Here is a 16224-nt window from a genome sequence, read left to right on the forward strand (position 1 = left end):
AAGTCTCGGATTCGAAAACTTACCCGTTGAAGAACGAAGAACGGATGAAGAACGATGAAGAACGGGCGAAAACCTTCACGGATTTGCTTACGGAAACATCTCGGAAGCGTTACGGAAGCACCTCGGCTTGGATTTTCTTCACGGAAACAATTTTTTTCACCCAAAACAGCTGAAATACATAGCCAGGGGGCTGAGGGATCCTTAGAACAGCCCCCTTCAGCCTATTTATAGGAAAAAGGGGGAGGAGGTTGCCGCCCAGCTCGCCCAGGCGACCTTAGCTCGCCCAGGCGAGCTGGGTTGCTTCCTCCAGAAGCAACCCAGCTTCAAAAAACGTTCTGGAAGGCCCAATTCAAAATTTCGAAATTGCTATTTGCACCCCCCCAATTTTGATAAGTTCACCCCCCCTCTTTCGTAATTTACGGAAAAGTTACGGAAGCCTTACGGAAGCATATAGGACTTGATTTTCTTCTTTTTTTCTCTTCCGTCTCACCCGTATTAAGTTAATTATGCTTATTTAGAGTTATGGGAATTTTACGGAAGCATTACGGGTGTCCCGGAAGCCCCGGAATCCCATTTTTCAACAAAACGGGGGGTGTGGTGGCCATCTAGCTCGCCCAGGCGAGCTAGGTTACTTCAACCTTAAGCAAGAAATTGCCCAGAAACCTCTAGAAGGGCCCAGATTCGAAAATTACTGTTTGCACCCCCCATTTTACTAAATACACCCCCCCTTTGGCTTTTTTTGGTGATTCTTTTTTCGTAAAGTTACGGAAACTTACGAATTTCGTAACGATACTTGTTTTCTTTCCGTAATGTTACGGAACCTTGCGGATTACATAATCATCCCCTTTTTGACTTACGGAATGTTACGGAACCTCACTTAATTATGCAACGATGCTTCCATTTGATTTCCGGTGTGTCACGGAAACTTACGGATTGTGCATCAATATTTTTTTGGTTTTTCGGCATGTCCTGGAATTTCACAAATCGCCTAATGATGGGTGCCAAGCACCTCGCGAGGACCAAAGAATGGTCGCACGTCATCGAGCAAAGGTTCCCGGACGAAATTAGGGTATGACACAGCCCAATCCCCCAAATTTTTCAATCCGAGCCAAGAGTTTCCCCCCGACTCAAGTAAAAGGACCGCCCGCGGTAGAGAGAACGTCGGCCCAACGCACAGCTCCAGCCACGCCCCGGCCAGTCAACAATACGACCCCCGGCATGAGCTATAAAATGCATAGAGCCCACTCCCGGAAGATAACTTCTCTCCTATTCCCATGGCATACTCCGAATTATGGCCTTCATTATTGGAGAATCATTTGGTGGTAGCCATACCCGGGAGGGTCTTCCAGCCAGCCTACCCCAAGTGGTATGACCCGGGTGCCAAGTGTGCGTACCATAGTGGAGCTCCCGGACACAACATTGACTCCTGCCGCCCGTTCAAGTATAAAGTGCAGCACCTAATCAGTGCCGGCTGGCTATCGTTTCAAGAGGAAGGCCCAAATGTTAAAACTAACCCGCTAGCTAGTCATGGAAAGGCTAGCGTAAACGCCATCCAAGAAGATGGGCCATCGCGGGCAAGGAGATTAGGAGAGGTGGCTACTTCCAAACGTTTTATCTACCAATCGCTGCAAGCGACATGTATGGTCTCCCGTGGTGGAGGCGAAAGGGACGAATGTTTGTTTCACCTCGGGGAGTCGCACGACATGGAAACCTGTCCCACGGTAGAAGAATTGCTTCAGCGGTTCATGGATTGTGGGCAGCTTGAAGTGTCCATAGGAGGGAGGGAAGAACCACAAATTTGCATGCAGTCGGAAGAGAAGAAGGTTCCTCTAACCCCCAAGGCCATAGTGATATGTTTTACTAGGAAAGGGACCGGCTCCACACCCATATACCCCCGGACAGCGCCCAAGCCAACGCCATTTGCATATCAAAGTAATAAGGCCGTTCCGTGGAAGTATACCCCTCCCGCGTTCAGAGAAAGGGTTGCAACCGAAGTTGACTCCCAGTCAGCTAAGGTGACCAACATCACCGGCCTCAGTGGCGTAACCCGAAGTGGTCGGGTGTTCACTTCCCCTCACCAGGCGGAGTTGCCCTCCAAGGGGAAAGCGCCCATGGTCTAAGAGCCCACAGACGTAGCCACCCCTTCGAACGAAGTAGATCCTCCAGTGGTAAGAGGGGCTGAAAAGAAAGAAGGTCTTCAAGGAAAGACGGTGACTTTGGAAGAGGCCCATGAGTTCCTTCGCCTCATCCAACAAAGCGAGTTTAAGGTAGTCGAGCAACTGAATAAAACTCCAGCAAGGATCTCATTGCTTGAACTGCTCATAAACTCCGAGCCTCATCGTACGCTGTTGATAAAAGTCCTCAATGATGCCCATGTAGCCCACGATATCTCAGTGGAGGGTTTTGAAGGCATCATTAATCATATAACCACCAACAATTATATCGCGTTTGCGAAAGAAGAGATTCCCGTAGAGGGGAGAGGACACAACAAGGCTCTTCATGTGTCGGTAAAGTGTATGGACCATGTTGTCGCAAAGGTGCTTATCGACAATGGATCGAGTTTAAATGTAATGCCGAAGACCACTTTGGAAAAGCTTCCTTTTAGTGCGTCACGTTTAAAACCAAGCTCGATGGTGGTGCGAGCCTTTGATGGTACTCAGCGGGAAGTGATGGGGGAAATCGACATTCCCATTCAGATAGGCCCCCACACTTGCAATGTGGTGTTTCAAGTAATGGATATAAATCCCGCCTATAGCTGCCTCTTGGGAAGACCTTGGATTCATGCCCTGGGAGTGGTCCCTTCAACGCTTCACCAGAAATTGAAGTTCGCAGTGGGTGGACTTTTAGTGATAGTGTCGGGTGAAGAGGATATGTTAGTGAGCTGCCCCTCCTCCGCCCCATACGTAGAAGCGGCGGAAGAATCATTGGAAACGGCTTTCCAATCCTTCGAGGTGGTGAGCTGCGCCTTTGTGGAACCAAGTCCGTTGCTACCTTCTCTCTCCAACGCGGCCATAATGGTGACGCGGGTTATGCTCAGGAACGGATTTGAGCCCAGAATGGGTCTAGGTAAGGACGGCCTCAGGAATGCCGACATGGTCGATATCAAGGGAAATCCATACAAATATGGATTAGGGTATGAACCCGGGATGCCGGGGAGGAGGAATGTGCCGTCAAGACTTCGGGTGGATAGGGTATGGCCCGGCTGTGGCGTCCCTAAATTAATGACTGGTTTAATAGAAATAATTTAAATAACAAAAACCATGGTAAATTTTTTTTTCTTCTTTTTCTTTTTCATTTCTTTCTCTTTTCACCATAACTAGGGTTAGAAGGAAAATCCTCACTATAAAGTCCTGAATGGCCAGTTCACAACTCTATTCGGAGTCATTTCTTTCTTACCGCTCATAATTCTCTAAATTATTTTGCTGTTTCAAAAGGAAGAATGTACCAGCCATTACTTTAGGTCGTCACATGAAAATAAGAGAATAAAATACGGTCGATAAACTCTTTTACAAATAAAGTTGCTAATGCTTTCTTTTCAAATAACGAGATCGATTATAAATGCATATATCATTTAAAGCTGTCCAAAATATGAGAGTTTTACAAAATACAGTGTCATCCAGAGCAAGGTGTCCGTAGCGGTGGCTTCAGCCACATGTATACAATCATCAAATGCCTATACATCAGGTCTACCCATACAAAAACAAAAGAGTAAACCTAACAGTTAGTCCTAGATACACCCACCCTCAAAATATACAAAACGAATCCAAAAAGTTGTCCACTAGGACGAAGAGCCTCCGCTGATCGCCATCTCCCTCGGGCCACTATCCTCCGTAGAGTCTGCCTCAGATGCCGACATGACTTCCTCGGGAGAATCCACCTCGAGAAGTGGATCCTCATCACCCTCTAGAAAGTCAAGGGCATCCACAGCAGGCTCAGGAGGTAGCTCCTCCAGGTCCTCCTCAGGGTCTTCCTCGGATGACGTTACCTCGATCACTTGAACGGGCTCCACTAGACGATATGGTGTAGGTGTGGGTAGTATCCACTCCACCGTGCGCTGAAGCGTCCGTGCAGGTTCATCTGGATGCACCAAAGAAGTAGCCGTGAATCGAATGGTGCCCCGAAATCGGCACCTCGTGTTGCCTTCGAGGGTCTCCCAAGCTCCCTCTAGGCACTCCATCTCTACTCGATCACGGATTAGCTGCGCCGCCATCACGATCTACAAGAAAGAAGAGAAAGGGGTAGACTCTTTCACAAGAATCTAACTACGCTGCACACAATGCATCCCATAACCACTACATGACGTTAGAAGGAGTATCTTGAGGCTTTTCATCTCTGGTAATCGATTACACAACCTTGGTAATCGATTACCAGAGGCTAAACTTGAATTACACAACCTCAGGACATGAAATATGCAATAATACACTGTGTAATCGATTACACATGCCTGGTAATCGATTACCAGTGACCCATTCCTCTGTGTAATCGATTACACAGGCTGGTAATCGATTACCAGAGGCTCCCTAAGTTTCCTGACTTCGTTTTCAAGCCTGGTAATCGATTACACCCCTTGGTAATCGATTACCAGAGACCATCTTAGCCTCATGTCCTCAATTTTAAGCCTTGTAATCGATTACCCACCCTTGGTAATCGATTACCAGAGGCCACCATCCACATATTACACAAAATTCACAGCTGGCCAGCCACCACAAGCCTCCTTGCTTTGTGGTCTTGTTTTCCTTTTATCTGTTGACTGCCAGGAGCTCGCCTGTTTAGGTACATCACAGGTTCTCACTGACCGACTATGCCCGGGTTGGGTCGGGATTGGTCAAGCTTGGTTTTGGGCAATAGCACCCCACCTGACGTCCCCAAGGTCTCCTGACCCCCGCGACATATCTCCAGGTACCACTCTGTGGTCAACAATAAAAGCAGGAAGTTTCACCCTTCAACACTTCCTCATCTCAAGCTTGTAGGATTATGGGGTACCCATCACATGTGGTACTAGGTGGCGGTCGGGCGATGGTGCACAACAAGTTTTTCACATCCACAAAGCGCGCATAAACCCACCATCCCCTGTTGCCCACCTCCATCTGAGCTCACGTACTCCCACGTAGCCCATATCCTCGTTTCTCTCAACACCGGGTCCCCATCAATCCTCTCAAGCTTCCACAACATCCAAGCAAAACAACATTCAAACAGCACAATCTATCACAGCCAAGAAAACAGAGCAAAGGCAGAAAACTCTGCCAAAACACCAACCAAAATCACAGCTTTTCTCACGTAAAGACCACAGTAACAATTCCTTCGATCCAATTCGTTAACCGTTGGATCGACTCCAAAATTTTACTGGAAGTCTATAGTGTATAAGCCTGCATTTTGACCGTTGGGATATACTAGCAAACATCCAGAACTCATTCTGCACTAGACTTTCCACAGCCAACCACACACAAGCATTTTTCTGCACTTGTGCAAAATTCTGCTGCACAATTTCACAGCAAAAACTCTGCATAAGTGCAGATTTCGAAAATCACCCTTCCTCTCATCCAATCTTGCCCAAATCAAATCCTACAAGTCCCAAATCATGTATCAAACATGTCTAAACCAAAGCCAAGCTTCAAACCACAGCAACACAAAATCTAGGTGTCCAAAACCCCTCAATTCAATGGCTTTTCTAGGCTTGAAAGGTGGAATTTAGAATGAGGTAAATTTGGAGCAAACTCTCACCTCACACAAGTCTATAACATCAATCTAAACTTGCTCAAACTGGATTTACACCTAAATTTCCACCGAATCAAAATTTGACTCCTCAACACCCAATTTTGCCCTAGAAATGGCTCTTGGTTCACTTTGGTCATTTGTTTTTCTCTCTAGCTCAGCCTAACCTTTCTCACATGTCCTAAATGACATTTCAAGCTATTATTAACTCACTTTAACCTCCATTTACCACAGAATTCAGACTTAGCCTTCCAACTCTCAAAGTCTCACTCTTTTTCCACTCATAACATCACATTCTCACTTTCTAACCTTGGGTTAGTTCTACCCTTTGTCTCTAACAGATTTCCATCAACAATTTCAGCATATAAACATCACAAACATCATCACAAAAAACCCTAAAACAGAATGGGTATGTCTAACTCATCCAAACATGGCGATTTCAACAAGTTTTCAGCAAATGCCTTCACAAATAATCATCACACAGCAGAAAACTAACAAAACCACCCATCATATCTCCCAAAACCCCATACCCACGAAATTTAAGAGAGAAAGAAGTCCACCCAAACCTGAAATTTCGAAGTCCCACTCGTAGCCACGCACTTCACGACTCCAAAAATGCCCTCCTTTCGCGATTTGGAGTAGAAATGAGCACCAAAGGTTGGAGCTTTGTGTGGAGCTTCAATGGTGAATGAGGGAGGAAGAAAAGCAACGTGAGGGAGAGGGAGAGAGAAGGCTTCTGCAATGTTTTCTGCTGAGTGAAGAGAGAGAGAGTTGCTTTTTGGTTTTTAAAAGGCTTTTTCCTCTTTTCTTATTATTTTATTCAAGCTCTGCCACATGTCCCTATTTGATTGGAGCAAAAAGGGCCCACTTTCTCTTTTTGACTGTGACCCATACTCAGTCACAAAAGTGAGAAAAATCTGACCTTTGAAACGCTAAAATCCTGCCTCGGTTTGCGTGCCATTTCTCTGGTTCCAGTTTCTCGCGTTTCTCTGCGTCCGTCGGGGCCAGTTTTCGAAAGCAAGCAATATATATATCAAAACGCTCAGAATAAAACCCCGAGCGTGGTTCAGAGGTTGGTTTCGTCAAATTCCAAGTTGCACGCAAAACGATGATTTTTAACTAATTAATTAAGAATTAACCCATAACCTCCCAGTTATGGATTTCTCTCCCTTAATTAGTCCAACCCGCGTATCTTGCCCCCACTATTCCTATTTCTACCAAGAACATATAGGCATATACACTGAATAATACTTATATATAATCATTCAAAATACATCGTTTCCAAAAATTCCGGGTAGAAATTTCCAGGGTGTTACAATACTCCCACCCTTTTAGGAATTTCGTCCCCGAAATTAACTACTCTATGAACAAACTTGGGTACAATTCTCTCATCCTAACCTCCAACTCCCATGTAGAATCACCCTCATCGGTTCCCCACTGCACCTTCACCAACGCGATCTCCTTTCCTCTCAACGACTTCATTCTTCGGTCAGTGATCTTCTGAGGTTGTGCTTTATAGGTGAGGTTATCCTTCACCTGTACCTCGTCCACTGCAAGAATATGTGATGGATCCGGGTTGTACCGTCTCAGTTGAGAGACATGGAACACAGGGTGCAAATTCGATAAACTCGGAGGTAAGGCGATATGATAAGCTACAGGCCCAATCTTCTTCAAAATCTGATATGGACCTAGATACTTGGGTGTCAACTTCCTAGCTTTAAGAGCCCTTCCGACTCCGGTTAAGGGAGAAACCTTCAAAAACACATGTTCTCCTTCCTGAAAATCTAGTGGCTTCCTCCTTCTATCATAGTAGCTCTTCTGCCTATCCTGAGATGCTTTTATCTTCTCTCGAATCAACCTCACTTGTTCGTTAATCTGTTGTAGCATTTCAGGTCCAAGAAGTACTGCTTCTCCATCATCATACCAACAAATAGGAGTTTTGCACTTCCGTCCATATAGAGCTTCAAAAGGAGCCATACCAATACTGGCTTGGTAGCTATTGTTGTAAGTAAACTCAATCAATGGCAAACAATCCATCCAGCTACCTTGTTGCTCTATAATACACGCCCGAAGTAGATCCTCTAGAGTCTGAATGGTTCGTTCAGTCTGACCATCTGTTTGAGGATGATAAGCTGAACTAAGTTTCAGCTTTGTCCCCAAGGCTTCATGTAGACTCGTCCAAAATCGCGAAGTGAACCTCGGATCCCTGTCAGATACAATACTAGAAGGAATTCCATGCAACCTTACTACTTCCTTGATGTACAACTCCACTAGCTTTTCCATTCTATACTTCATATTCACCGGAATAAAATGAGCAGATTTGGTGAGTCGATCTACTATGACCCACACGGCATCATGCCCACGACTAGTCTTGGGTAAACTAGATACAAAATCCATAGATATGCTCTCCCATTTCCATTCCGGAATCTCCAATGGCTTCAATTCTCCCGATGGTCGTTGGTGCTCAACCTTAGCCTTTTGACATGTCAAACATCTTGCTACATATTCGGCTACATCTTTCTTCATGCCATGCCACCAAAAACTTCTCTTCAAATCTTGGTACATCTTAGTCATTCCTGGATGGAAACTAAGACGACTTTTATGTGCTTCCTCCAAAATCTTAACTTTCAAATCATCTAGAGATGGCACACATATCCTCCCCTTGAATCTAATTAACCCGGTTGTATCCTTCTCAAACTCCACACCCTTATCCCCCATTATTTCCAACACCCTGCCTTGTAAAAACGGGTCATCCCCTTGAGCCTCGCGTATGTGATCTACAAATTCATTGGTGATCTGCAATGCTCCCACAAATAAGCTCTTGGGTCGCACCTCAATTGCTAGATTCAAATCTCGGAACTCCTCTATCAATCTCTGCTCCAAACTCATCATAGTCGCAACATGTAAAGATTTCCGGCTTAGCGCATCGGCTACTACATTAGCCTTTCCTGGATGGTAGGAAAGTCCAAAATCATAATCCTTAAGGAACTCCATCCATCTTCGTTGCCTCATATTGAGCTCCTTCTGATCGAACAAGTACTTGAGACTCTTGTGGTCACTAAAAACTTCGAAACGAGTACCGTACAAATAATGCCTCCAAATCTTTAAGGCAAAGACCACCGCTGCTAGTTCCAAGTCATGAGTCGGATAGTTAACTTCATGAGGACGTAATTGACGTGAAGCATACGCCACTACTCTTCCCTCTTGCATCAACACACACCCCAAGCCTTGCCCGCTTGCATCGCAATACACTTCAAATGTTCTCTTAGGGTCGGGCAAAATTAACACTGGAGCTGTCGTCAACCGCCTCTTTAACTCTTGGAAACTTTGATCACACTTCTCCTTCCAGACAAACTTCTCGTTCTTACGAGTCAACTTAGTTAGAGGCAATGCCAATTTAGAGAATCCTTCAATGAACTTTCTATAATAGCCAGCCAACCCCAAGAAGCTTCGAACCTCCGTTGGAGTTGTTGGTTGTTGCCACTCCATAACCGACTCCACCTTGTTCGGATCCACCGCAACCCCGTCCTTAGAAATCACGTGCCCTAAGAACTGCACTTTCTCCAACCAAAAGTCACATTTTGACAGTTTGGCGAACAGCTTCCTATCCCTCAGAATATGCAACACAATCCTCAAGTGCTTCTCATGCTCCTCCTTATTCCTTGAATACACTAGGATATCATCAATAAACACAACCACAAATTGGTCCAAGTAATCATGGAATATACGGTTCATATAGTCCATGAAAATAGCCGGAGCATTAGTCACTCCAAATGGCATGACTAAATACTCGTAGTGCCCATACCGAGTCCGAAACGCAGTCTTTGGGATATCTTCCTTCTTAACTCGGATTTGATGATACCCCGATCGCAAATCGATCTTCGAAAATACCGTCGCTCCCCTCAATTGGTCAATCAGATCATCTATCCTTGGTAGAGGATATTTGTTCTTGATAGTGACCTTGTTTAACTGCCGGTAGTCTACACACATCCTCATACTTCCATCCTTCTTTTTAACCAACAAGACCGGTGCTCCCCATGGTGATGCACTTGGACGAACAAATTGTTTGCTCAAAAGATCCTGCACTTGTGCCTTCACCTCTGCTAGTTCTACCGGAGACATTCTATAAGGCGCAATCGACACTGGATTCGCCCCAGGCACCAAGTCAATAATGAATTCCACTTCTCTCTCAGGTGGCAATTCACAAATATCATCCGGAAAAACTTCTGGAAATTCCGACACCACCGGTATACTACTAACTTCAGCGTCCTCTTCCACATACATAGAGAACAACACCATGTAAGTTTGAACATCCCCGTTCCTTCGTTGGCTGCATCCCTTTCAAAGATTCACTTGGAACTACATCTCCACCAAACACTAGCATCTTCTCCTTACAGTCTAGAAAGATATGGTTAGTAGATAACCAATCCATCCCCAAGATCACATCTAGATGAGCTAAAGGTAGGCAAATCAAATCCGCCATAAAAGATCGACCCTCAACAATTATAGGACACTTCAAACACACCCGAGAGGTGGTTACAGGCTCGCTCGTCGGAGTAGACACCACCATATCATATGGTAACTCCGTCGCACATAACCCCAACCTCTCCACACATGCATGAGATATGAAAGAATGTGTGGCACCTGAATCATAAAGTACATCTAGTAGTTTATCAGCAATCAAACACTTACCCCGTATCAAATCGTCGGAGGCAGCTGCTTCTGAGCCACTCATAGCAAATACCCGAGAGGGTACTTTTGGTCTTCCACCACTAATGTTGTTGTTGCTAACATTACCGCTCCTTGTGGAATTAGTGGGTCCACGATTGACGGTGTTGAATTGGCAGTCACTGTCGGCCTCCCGGTCACCCTACATTCTCGAGCATAATGGCCCACCTTGCCACACACATAACAACGTTCTCCTGTGTCTGCTGGAGCTGTGGGCAATTTCTCTTAAGATGCGGTCCTCCACACTGAAAGCATTGTACCCCAGTCCCCCTTGACTGGCTCATGTTGGAGGCAGCCATAGGTTGCTTCCCCTTGTTGCTAGCATACGGCTTCATCCTCTTGTTACCATTCCCCCTAAAAGGATGGTTTCTCTGAGGTCCTCCAACGCCTCTAGTTGCCTCTCCTTCATCTTATCTTCAAAAATCCTGCACTTTGTCACCAACTGATTAAAATCCGTAATCTGCATATAACTAACCGCCTGTTGGATCTCCAACCGAAGCCCATTCTCAAACTGAGCACACAGATCTTCCTCATTCCGAGCATCTTGGTATTGAGGCCAATACTGCAGAAGCTCATTAAACTTAGCCGTGTACTCCCCAACAGACATGTTTCCTTGCTTCAAATCCAGAAATTCCCTCGCCTTCCGCTTCCTGAGATCCGTGGGAAGTAATTCTCCAGAACTTGTCCTTGAAGGCATTCCAAGGAATCACGCCTCCAGGTGCAACAAATGAAGGCTTCACGAACTTCCACCAATTTCGCCTCCCCTTGGAGCATAAATGTCGCATAAAGAACCTTATGCTCCTCAAGGCAACCCATCGCCTCGAAAATCTTTTCCGTCTCAGCTAACCACAACCTAGCACCTTCCGGATCATAGTCTCCACTGAACTTTGGCGGGTGGTTCTTACGGAAAGCCATGAGTCCCCGATACTCCGCCGGCTCCACATCACGTTCCTGCACTAGAGTTTCCAGCACAGCGGTGATGCGGTCAAGGACATCACGGTTCTGATCCCTACCACGTCCTGCCATACCTATCCTGTAGGGAAAACTATTAGCACCCAAGAAATCCTAAGGAGAGAGTGTACCACACAGGCTATGACAGTTATAACAACATCCTTCTCTTTATACATACTTATACACACAACAATCCTACGAATCAGTCACACATCCATGCTCAAGACAATAAGGCAGAAATACACACAATGTGTGACTTAACGTCACTCCCCGAAACCTACTCCCAAGTTTCAGAGAAATACAGCATTCACACAGCAAGACCATAACAGGTTCACTAGAATCCAACTTTTGCTCTGATACCACCAATTGTGGCGTCCCTAAATTAATGACTGGTTTAATAGTAATAATTTAAATAACAAAAACCATGATAATTTTTTTTTCTTCGTTTTCTTTTTCATTTCTTTCTCTTTTCACCATAGCTAGGTTTAGAAGGAAAATCCTCACTATAAAGTCCTGAATGGCCAGTTCACAACTCTACTCGGAGTCATTTCTTTCTTACCGCTCATAATTCTCTAAATTATTTTGCTGTTTCAAAAAGAAGAATATACCAGCCATTACTTTAGGTCGTCACGTGAAAATAAAAGGATAAAGTACAGTCGGTAAATTCTTTTACAAATAAAGTTGCTAATGCTTTCTTTTCAAATAACAGATCGATCATAAATGCAATCATCATTTAAAGCTGTCCAAAATATGGAGTTTTACAAAAGATATAGTGTCATCCAGAGCAAAGGTGTCCATAGTGGTGGCTTCAGCCACATGTATACAATCATCAAATGCCTATACATCAGGTCTACCCATACAAAAACAAAAGAGTAAACCTAACAGTTAGTCCTAGATACACCCACCCTCAAAATATACAAAACAAATCCAAAAAAGCTGTCCACTAGGATGAAGAGCCCCGCTGATCGCCATCTCCCTCGGGCCGCTATCCTCCGTAGAGTCTGCCTCAGATGCCGACATGACTTCCTCGGGAGAATCCACCTCGAGAAGTGGATCCTCATCACCCTCTAGAAAGTCAAGGGCATCCACAGCAGGCTCAGGAGGTAGCTCCTCCAGGTCCTCCTCAGGGTCTTCCTCGGATGACGTTACCTCGATCACTTGAACGGGCTCCACTAGACGATATGGTGTAGGCGTGGGTAATATCCACTCCACAGTGCGCTGAAGCGTCCGTGCAGGTTCATCTGGATGCACCAAAGAAGTAGCCGTGAATCGAATGGTGCCCCGAAATCGGCACCTCGTGTTGCCTTCGAGGGTCTCCCAAGCTCCCTCTAGGCACTCCATCTCTACTCGATCACGGATTAGCTGCGCCGCCATCACGATCTACAATAAAGAAGAGAAAGGGGTAGACTCTTTCACAAGAATCTAACTGCGCTGCACACAATGCATCTCATAACCACTACATGACGTTAAAAGGAGTATCTTAAGGCTTTTCATCTCTGGTAATCGATTACACAACCTTGGTAATCGATTACCAGAGGCTAAACTTGAATTACACAGCCTCAGGACATGAAATATGCAATAATACACTGTGTAATCGATTACACATGCCTGGTAATCGATTACCAGTGACCCATTCCTCTGTGTAATCGATTACACAGGCTGGTAATCGATTACCAGAGGCTCTCTAAGTTTCCTGACTTCGTTTTTAAGCCTGGTAATCGATTACACCCCTTGGTAATCGATTACCAGAGACCATCTTAGCCTCCTGTCCTCAATTTTAAGCCTTGTAATCGATTACCCACCCTTGGTAATCGATTACCAGAGGCCACAATCCACATATTACACAAAATTCACAGCTGGCCAGCCACCACAAGCCTCCTTGCTTTGTGGTCTTGTTTTCCTTTTATCTGTTGACTGCCAGGAGCTCGCCTGCTTAGGTACATCACAGGTTCTCACTGACCGACTATGCCCGGGTTGGGTCGGGATTGGTCAAGCTTGGTTTTGGGCAATAGCACCCCACCTGACGTCCCCAAGGTCTCCTGACCCCCGCGACATATCTCCAGGTACCACTCTGTGGTCAACAATAAAAGCAGGAAGTTTCACCCTTCAACACTTCCTCATCTCAAACTTGTAGGATTATGGGGTACCCATCACATGTGGTACTAGGTGGCGATCGGGCGATGGTGCACAACAAGTTTTTCCACATCCACAATGCGCGCATAAACCCACCATCCCCTGTTGCCTACCTCCAACTGAGCTCACGTACTCCCACGTAGCCCATATCCTCGTTTCTCTCAACACCGGGTCCCCATCAATCCTCCCAAGCTTCCACAACATCCAAGCAAAACAACATTCAAACAGCACAAGCTATCACAGCCAAGCAAAACAGAGCAAAGGCAGAAAACTCTGCCAAAACACCAACCAAAAATCACAGCTTTTCCCACTCAAAGACCCCAGTAACAATTCCTTCGATCCAATTCGTAAACCGTTGGATCGACTCCAAAATTTTACTGGAAGTCTATAGTGCATAAGCCTACATTTTGACCGTTGGGATCTACCAGCAAACATCCAGAACTCATTCTACATTACTCTTTCCACAACCAGCAAATACATGGATTTTTCTGCACTTGTGCAGAATTCTGCTGCACAATTTTACAGCAAAATCTGCACAAAGAGCATATTTCGAAAACCACACTTCCCCTCATCCAATCTTGCTCAAATCAAATCCTACAAGTCCCAAATCATGTATCAAACATGTCTAAACCAAAGCTAAGCTTTAAACCACAGCAACACAAAATCTAGGTGTTCAAAACCCCTCAATCCAATGGGTTTTCTAGGTTTGAAAAGGTGGAATTTAGAATGAGGTAAATTTGGAGCAAACTCTCACCTCACACAAGTCTATAACATCAATCTAAACTTGCTCAAACTGGATTTACACCTAAATTTCCACCGAATCAAAATTTGACTCCTCAACACCCAATTTTGCCCTAGAAATGGCTCTTGGTTCACTTTGGTCATTTGTTTTTCTCTCTAGCTCAGCCTAACCTTTCTCACATGTCCTAAATGACATTTCAAGCTATTATTAACTCACTTTAACCTCCATTTACCACAGAATTCAGACTTAGCCTTCCAACTCTCAAAGTCTCACTCTTTTTCCACTCATAACATCACATTCTCACTTTCTAACCTTGGGTTAGTTCTACCCTTCATCTCTAACAGATTTCCATCAGCAATTTCAGCATATAAACATCACAAACATCATCACCAAAAACCCTAAAACAGAATGGGTATGTCTAACTCATCCAAACATGGCGATTTCAACAAGTTTTCAGCAAATGCCTTCACAAATAATCATCACACAGCAGAAAACTAACAAAACCACCCATCATATCTCCCAAAACCCCATACCCACGAAATTTAAGAGAGAAAGAAGTCCACCCAAACCTGGATTTTCGAAGTCCCACTCGTAGCCACGCACTTCACGACCCCGAAAATGCTCTCCTTTCACGATTTGGGGCAAAAATGATGGCCAAAGGTTGAAGCTTTGTGTGGAGCTTCAATGGAGAATGAGGGAGGAAGAAAAGCAACGTGAGGGAGAGAGAAAGCTGTCTGAAAAAATGAGGGCTGAGTGAAGAGAGAGAAAAGCTTTTTGGTTTTAAATAAAAGGTTTTCCTCTTTTTCTATTATTTTATTCAAGCTCTGCCACATGTCCCTATTTGATTGGAGCAAAAGGGCCCACTTTCTCTTTTTGACTGTGACCCATACTCAGTCACAAAAGTGAGAAAAAAATCTGACCTTTGAAACGCTAAAATCCTGCCTCGGTTTGCGTGCCGTTTCTCTGGTTCCAGTTTCTCGCGTTTCTCTGCGTCCGCCGGGGCCAGTTTTCGAAAGCAAGCAATATATATATCAAAACGCACAGAATAAAACCCCGAGCGTGGTTTAGAGGTTGGTTTCGTTAACTTTTAAGTCGCACGCAAAACGATGATTTTTAAACTAATTAATTAGGAATTAACCCATAACCTCCCAGTTATGGATTTCTCTTCCTTAATTAGTCTAACCCGCGTATCTTGCCCCTAGTATTCCTACCCTTACCAAGAACATATAGGCATAGACACTGAATAATACTTATATATATAATCATTCAAAATACATCGTTTCCAAAAATTCCGGGTAGAAATTTCCAGGGTGTTACATGATGGGTACCCCATAATCCTACAAGCTTGAGATGAGGAAGTGTTGAAGGGTGAAACTTCCTGCTTTTATTGTTGACCACAGAGTGGTACCTGGAGATATGTCGCGGGGGTCAGGAGACCTTGGCGACGTCAGGTGGGGTGCTATTGCCCAAAACCAAGCTTGAGCAATCCCGACCCAACCCGGGCATAGTCGGTCAGTGAGAACTTGAGATGTACCTAAGCAGGCGAGCTCCTGGCAGTCAACAGATAAAAGGAACAAAGACCACAAAGCAAGGAGGCTTGTGGTGGCTGGCCAGCTGTGAACTTTGATTGATATGTGGGTTATGGCCTCTGGTAATCGATTACCAAGGGTGGGTAATCGATTACAAGGCTAAAAAATGAAGATAGGAGGCTAAGATGGTCTCTGGTAATCGATTACCACGGGGTGTAATCGATTACCAGGCTTGAAAACGAGGTCAGGAAGCTAAGGAAGCCTCTGGTAATCGATTACCAAGGGGTGTAATCGATTACCAGGCTTAATAAGGGAACTGGGAGATGGTGGAAGCCTCTGGTAATCGATTACCAGCCTGTGTAATCGATTACACAGAGGAATGGGTCACTGGTAATCGATTACCAGACATGTGTAATCGATTACACAGTG

This window comes from Glycine soja, chromosome 9 (genome assembly GCF_004193775.1).
Source record: "Glycine soja cultivar W05 chromosome 9, ASM419377v2, whole genome shotgun sequence".
Classification (NCBI taxonomy): domain Eukaryota; kingdom Viridiplantae; phylum Streptophyta; class Magnoliopsida; order Fabales; family Fabaceae; genus Glycine; species Glycine soja.